The 6,178-nt window shown below is 33.2% G+C and overlaps 2 pseudogenes; one reads left to right on the top strand and one right to left on the bottom strand.

The window, feature by feature from the left end:
- The window catches only part of LOC102889953, a 117,230-nt pseudogene that overhangs the window by 96,473 nt on the left and 14,579 nt on the right, over window positions 1-6,178 (bottom strand).
- Window positions 5,618-5,736, top strand: LOC112472877 (annotated as a pseudogene).

The following is a 6,178-nucleotide window of genomic DNA, read 5'->3' on the forward strand; positions in this document are numbered from 1 at the left end:
GGAGGGAATTTTAAATCATTTCTTCAATTAAAAAATAAATAAATAAATAAATAAATAAATAGGAAATAATAACTGTTAAGTCTATGGATCAAATCAACACTAAAGAGAAAAATTAAATTATTGCATGGTAATGGATATCAAGGTTTACTGTTTAAATATGGCCTTGAATCCAGTACAGTAAATATCTGCATTTCCTATGAAAGAAATTATGCAGCAAAAATTGTGTTATGATCTCTAATCGATATGGAAGCCCTATTTTAAACCACTGTCCTTATATTTGAGTTTTATAAGATCTTATAAGCCATTTTCAGAACTTTGGCTTTTACTCTAAGTGAGATGGGAAATCACTGTAAGTTCTGAGAAGAGGATTGACATGAGATGACATTTTAAAAGGAATATTCTGAATGTTGCATTGAGAACAAACTGCTAGAAGACAAGGGTGGCAGCAGGGAGACAAGCTACATTTTTGCAATAATCCAAACGATAGTATAATGATACCTTGGACCAGGTGATAGTAGTAGTGGAGATTATGAGAATTAACGGATTCTGAATATATTGTGAAAATAAAGCCACATGATCTGCCAAAGGATTAGATTGAATATAGGCTATGAGTGAAGAATGATAAAGAGGCATCAAGAGTGATACCATGGTTCTGAGCCTGAGCGACTGGAAGGATGCAGTTGTCATTTGCTGAGATGGAGAAGACAATAGGAGAAGCAGATTTGGAAGGAAGAGTAGAAGACATGTTAAGTTTGAAATGCCTATTAAACATCCAAGTAGACATGTCAAGTAGATAACTAGATATACAAGTCTAGAGATCTAAGAGTCATTACGTATCTAACACCATGAGACAGAATAAGATCACCAAGGTGTCAGTATAAATAAGGATAAAAAGTTCAAAGAGTCCTGGTACCCTCCAACATTAAGAGTTTAGAGAAATGTGAAGACCGATATGCAACCAGTGAGACAGGGGTAAACCAGGAAAGTACGATAACCCAAAAGCCAAATGAAGCAAGTGTTTTAAAGAAAAATAGATGATCACGACACCAGAAAAATAAATAACCTAATTAAAAAATGGACATAGGATCTGAAGTGACATTTCTCCAAAGAAGACATACAGATGGCCAACAGACATGGAAAGATGCTTAGCATCACTAATCATCAGATAAATGTAAGTGTAAATCAAAAGTACAGTGAGAGAGAGGGAGAGAGAGGGGGAAGTGTAGCAAAAAAAAAAAAAAACAGTGAGATATCATGTCACACTTGTCAGTATGTTTATTATCAAAAAGACAACAAACAACAACTGTTAGAGAGAATGTAGAGAGAAGGGAACCCTCGTGTGCTGTTGGTGGGATTGCAAATAGGTGCAGCTGCTATGGAAAACAGCATGAAGATTCATCAAAAAATTAAAAATAGAACTACCATATGACCCAACAATATCACTTCTGGGTCTTTGTCCAAAGAAAAATGAAAACATTAACTTGAAAAGATATATCCCCTCCATGTTCATTGCAGCATTATATACAACAGCCAAGATATAGAAGCAACCTAAATGCCCATCTATGGATGAATAGATAAAGAAGATGTGATAGCAATTAAAGAAGAGAGTTAGGATACCCTCAATAAGTCTATTCTCTTTCAGATTGGCCAGTTCTTCCTCACATTATATGGTATTCAGATGCTTACTATAGATTAAAGAGAATAAAACTGCCTATTTGATTTTTTAAAATGTATATTAAGGTTATATCGCATGTGCATCCTAAAAATAAAAATTCCAGTCGAGAACTTCTACATTTTAATTTTTTTTTTAATTTAATGAAGCTAATTAAAAAGATATTCTGTAATTACCTTTTGGGTTCAACTCCAGCAGTAACCAATCTTGCAAATATCCCAATCTGTTTCACTATCCCCGTGGTATGTAATAGTAATAGCAACATGACTGAAGAGGTAGAAAGTATTACTTTTGTTGAATTCAGACTGCAACAAGATAAAGAAATTTTAAAGAAGTTTGAACTTTTCCTGGAAACTAAATAATATAAAATTTAATCATGGAATAAAAATGAGATACACTAGTTCTTAAAAAATTGAGCTTTAAATTAAGCATAGTGAAGAGTAAATGTGTTTTTATAAGATTAAAACTACAGCCATGAGCATTTGGCCTAAAATTAAGATGTCAGTTAATTCTAGTCTTAAACAGTTGTTACCTCTATGGTTTTAAACAATTGTTACAAAAGAATAATCTTGCAAAACTGTAAAATTCATAAATGCATGTATCTCTTTGGATTTTTAATCACACAAAACTCTGAAGTATTACAAATAAACTAATAAAATGTTATCTATATATAAAGTTTAAGTATATCAAACATTTGGGCTTTATTTATGGTAAAAGTAATGAAGTAAGAAAAAAATAGCAGGATGTGTTTCAGAATGTTAAGAATGGTGCCTCTGGGTAGTGAGATTATAGGCAATAATTTTCCTACTGTTTCTTTATACTTTTCTGTACTTTCTAAGTTTTCTATAATGAGGGTATATTTACATTTATAATCAGAAGCATCAAACAAACAAAAAGTGAATTAAACTCTCTCTACCGGCCAAGTATTCATTAGTTCACTCATTAGTAGCAACTCTATATCTGAAGATAATTATATGAACTTCCTAGATGAATGCTTCTTAAACCCGAAAGTTTATACAAATCACCCAGGGATCTTGTTAAAATTCGAATTATGATTCACTAGGTCTATGGTAAGATCTGAGATTCTGTATGTCTAACAAACACCCAGGGAACACTAATGCTCCTGGTCCTGGAACACATTTTGAGAACCACCACTCTAATACAGAAGAAAGAAAATGTTTGACTGTTCTTTTCTGGTAGAAGTGGTTGAGGAAGCCTGAACGACTATTTTTCCCTGGAGATTTGGGGCAATTTTTGTATAAGACTTGTTATGAGTCGGATTGTGTCCCCCAAGAAGATATGTTGAAGCCCTAACCCCTAGTACCTATAAATGGGACTTTATTTGGAAATGTAGTCTTTGCAGACAAAATCAAGTTAAGATGAGGCCATTAGGTTGGGCTCTAATCCAATATGACTTATGTCTTTATAAGATGAGAAAAAGGCCTTGTGAAGACAGAGACACACAGGGAGAATGCCATATAATGACAGAAGCAGAGATTGGAGTGATATAGCTGCAAGCCACAGAATGCCAAGAATTGGTGCCCATTACCAGAAGCTAGGAGAGAAGTATGGAACAGAGTCTCCCCCACTCAGCCATCAGAAGAAACCAACATTTTCCACACCATGATCTCCGACTTCTAGCCTCCAGACTGAGACAATAAATTTCTGTTGTAAGCTACCCATTGTAGGCACTTTGTTAAGGCAGCCCTAACAAAGACAAGGATTAACAATACGAGCTTTGCAATCAGCCATTTACTAGCTATATTACCATAAACAAGTCATCTCACCTCTTTGAGCCTTACTATTGCCTCCCAAGTGAGAAGGTTAATATGACATCCTTTCCACATTAAGGTGAGATTACCCATCCCTCACAAAAGCAACACCCTACAAGGAAAGGTAAGCAAGAATTAAACCTGCTCCACACTCCCAATGGACTATAGAAAAGATGTTAAACAGATGCTTGATGCTAAACAGAACAAAGAGTGGCAGGAGATGAAAATTGTCCCTGAAAAGTTGTGGCTACTTGCCAGCCCTAACATAGATTTGTATCACCTAGGTAACCCCAGGAAGTTCAAGATGTGAATTTGTTTTAAGGTGGTCCCAGACTGATATTTCCCAAAAACACCTTGCAGAAGTAAATGAAAATCCTTCCTGAAGGAAAGTACTTTAACTCTAGGATTCAAAGAAATTCCACAAATGATTTTTGAGAACAATGAGTATGTAGCCAAAATAACAAAGCACACAAGGAAAAATGGGCATCAGAAACAAAACTGCAAAGATTTCAGATACAGGAATGATCAGAGGCACGTTTAAAATGAATTAAATTTAATATATTTAAAAGAAATAATATACAAGCATGAAAGCACATGCATGAAATAGAAAAGTACAAAATATAAAATAATGACATAGCAGATTTGAAAAGAACAAAATAAAACTTATATAAATTAGAAAGATGATTGTTAAAATTAAAAATGCAATGCCTATGTTTAAGAGAAGAAACAACTGAAGAAATCAAAGACGAAATGTAGGCCAGAAGAACAGAACACAGAAACGAAGTGGAAAATACAGGAGGGAGGTTAAGAAACATGGAGGAGAAAACGGGAATATTAAATATAGCTTTAACTTATGTCTGAAAAAGAAAGAAGAAAATATCTGACAATGGCTGAGAATTCTAGAGCTGAAAAAGGCATCAGTCCAGGAAACTCACAGAATTACAAACAGGATTAAAAACAAAGCAAAACAAAAATCCATAACGACACATAATCATGAAAATGCATGACACCTTCTAAAGAAAGATATGACTAATAAGTAGGTATAAATGGAGGAACTATAACAAAAATACAAACCTTTATTTTTATTCTTTGGTTATTTATTTTACTCAACCAATATATTAGTGAGATTCATTTATGTTGGCATGTGTAAACTTACTGTGTTCTCTTCCATTGCTATATTGTATTTCATTGTATAAAGATAGGACAAATGATTTATTCATTCTACTCTTGAAGGACATTTGCATTTTCCCAGTTTAAGGCTATTATAAACAATGTAGTAATGAACATACAAGATACCCTAGGGTACACACTTTGTACTTCAACTGTTGAGTCAACTGTATGCAAATCTTCTATCACATAGTGACAAACTATTTCCAAAGTATTTGTACCAATTTACATTCTTCCTGGCAGTGTATGAGATTTGCCATTGCAACTCCTTGCCAACATTTGGTATTCATTTTCACCTTTAAAAACTTTTAACAACCTTATTGAAGTATAATTTACATAGCACGACATTCATTTTTTGTAAGTGTATGAATTCACAATTTTAGTACATGTATAGTTTTGCAATTATCAGCATAATCCAGTTTTAGAACATTTCCATCACTATGAAAAGTTCCCCCATTTCCCTTTACAGTTAATCCTTACTCCCAGCTTTAGCAATACTCTTCTGCTTTCTTTCTTTAGTATTTATTTATTTGTTTATTTATTTATTTATATTTTTTATTATGGTGACATTAGTTAACGAAATCCAGTAAGTTTCAAATGTACAACATAACAGTAAGGCATATAATATATATATATATTACATTGTGTGTTCACTGTTCAAAGTTAATTTCTTTCTGTCACTACATATTTGAAAGAAACCTTCTTAAATGTTAGAAAAATTACAATAAAAATGCAGACTACTAACTATATTTTAATAAATAATTTTTAATCAAATTTACCATCTCAAAAAAATGCAGACCACATAAGGTCTTTTCAAATTATTTTTCATTAAATCTAAAATGCCACCAATTGTAAAACATCGTTATTTTATGTCCCGCTAAGAAAAAAACATCTCCAATTAAACTTTGACATGCCTGGAAGACATGTCTTGATTTTATAAGTGAGAAAAAGTGAGTTAGACTCAATAAAATGTGGAATATGAAAATAGTAAACAAAACATAAAATCGTCTATGACCATGACACCCTGAACATGCCCAATCTCATCTGATCTTGGAAGCTAAGCAGGGTCGGGCCTGGTTAGTACTTGGGTGGGAGACCACCTAGGAAGACCAGGTGCTGTAGGCATTAAAAAAAAACATAAAATAATATAACAGAACTGAGACCAAATGTGATATCAATAAATGTAAATGGGCTTAACTCACCTATTAAGAGGAAAAGATTTTTCGGAAGATATTACAAAACAAAAGTCAACAATATATTGCATTATAAGTGACACAACTAAAACAAAGAGATTCTGAAAAATGAAAAATGAAAGTATAGGCAAAGTTACACACCAAGTAAATATATGCAACAAGAAATCAAGGGAGTTGGACTTCCTCCTCCAGACATGATGGAATAACATGAGACCAGATTTATCCTTTCACCTTCAACAACTTTAAAAAAATGGGTAAAATATATGAAACAGCAGTTTTCAGACTGAACAGCAAAGAACGTTTAGAAAATGGTCACCAAGAGAAGGGGAACAAATAAGGTGAGTCCTACTATTGCCTTAACCTTACTTCCCAGA

Source organism: Pteropus alecto, unplaced genomic scaffold (assembly GCF_000325575.1).
Source record: "Pteropus alecto unplaced genomic scaffold, ASM32557v1 scaffold139, whole genome shotgun sequence".
NCBI lineage: Eukaryota > Metazoa > Chordata > Mammalia > Chiroptera > Pteropodidae > Pteropus > Pteropus alecto.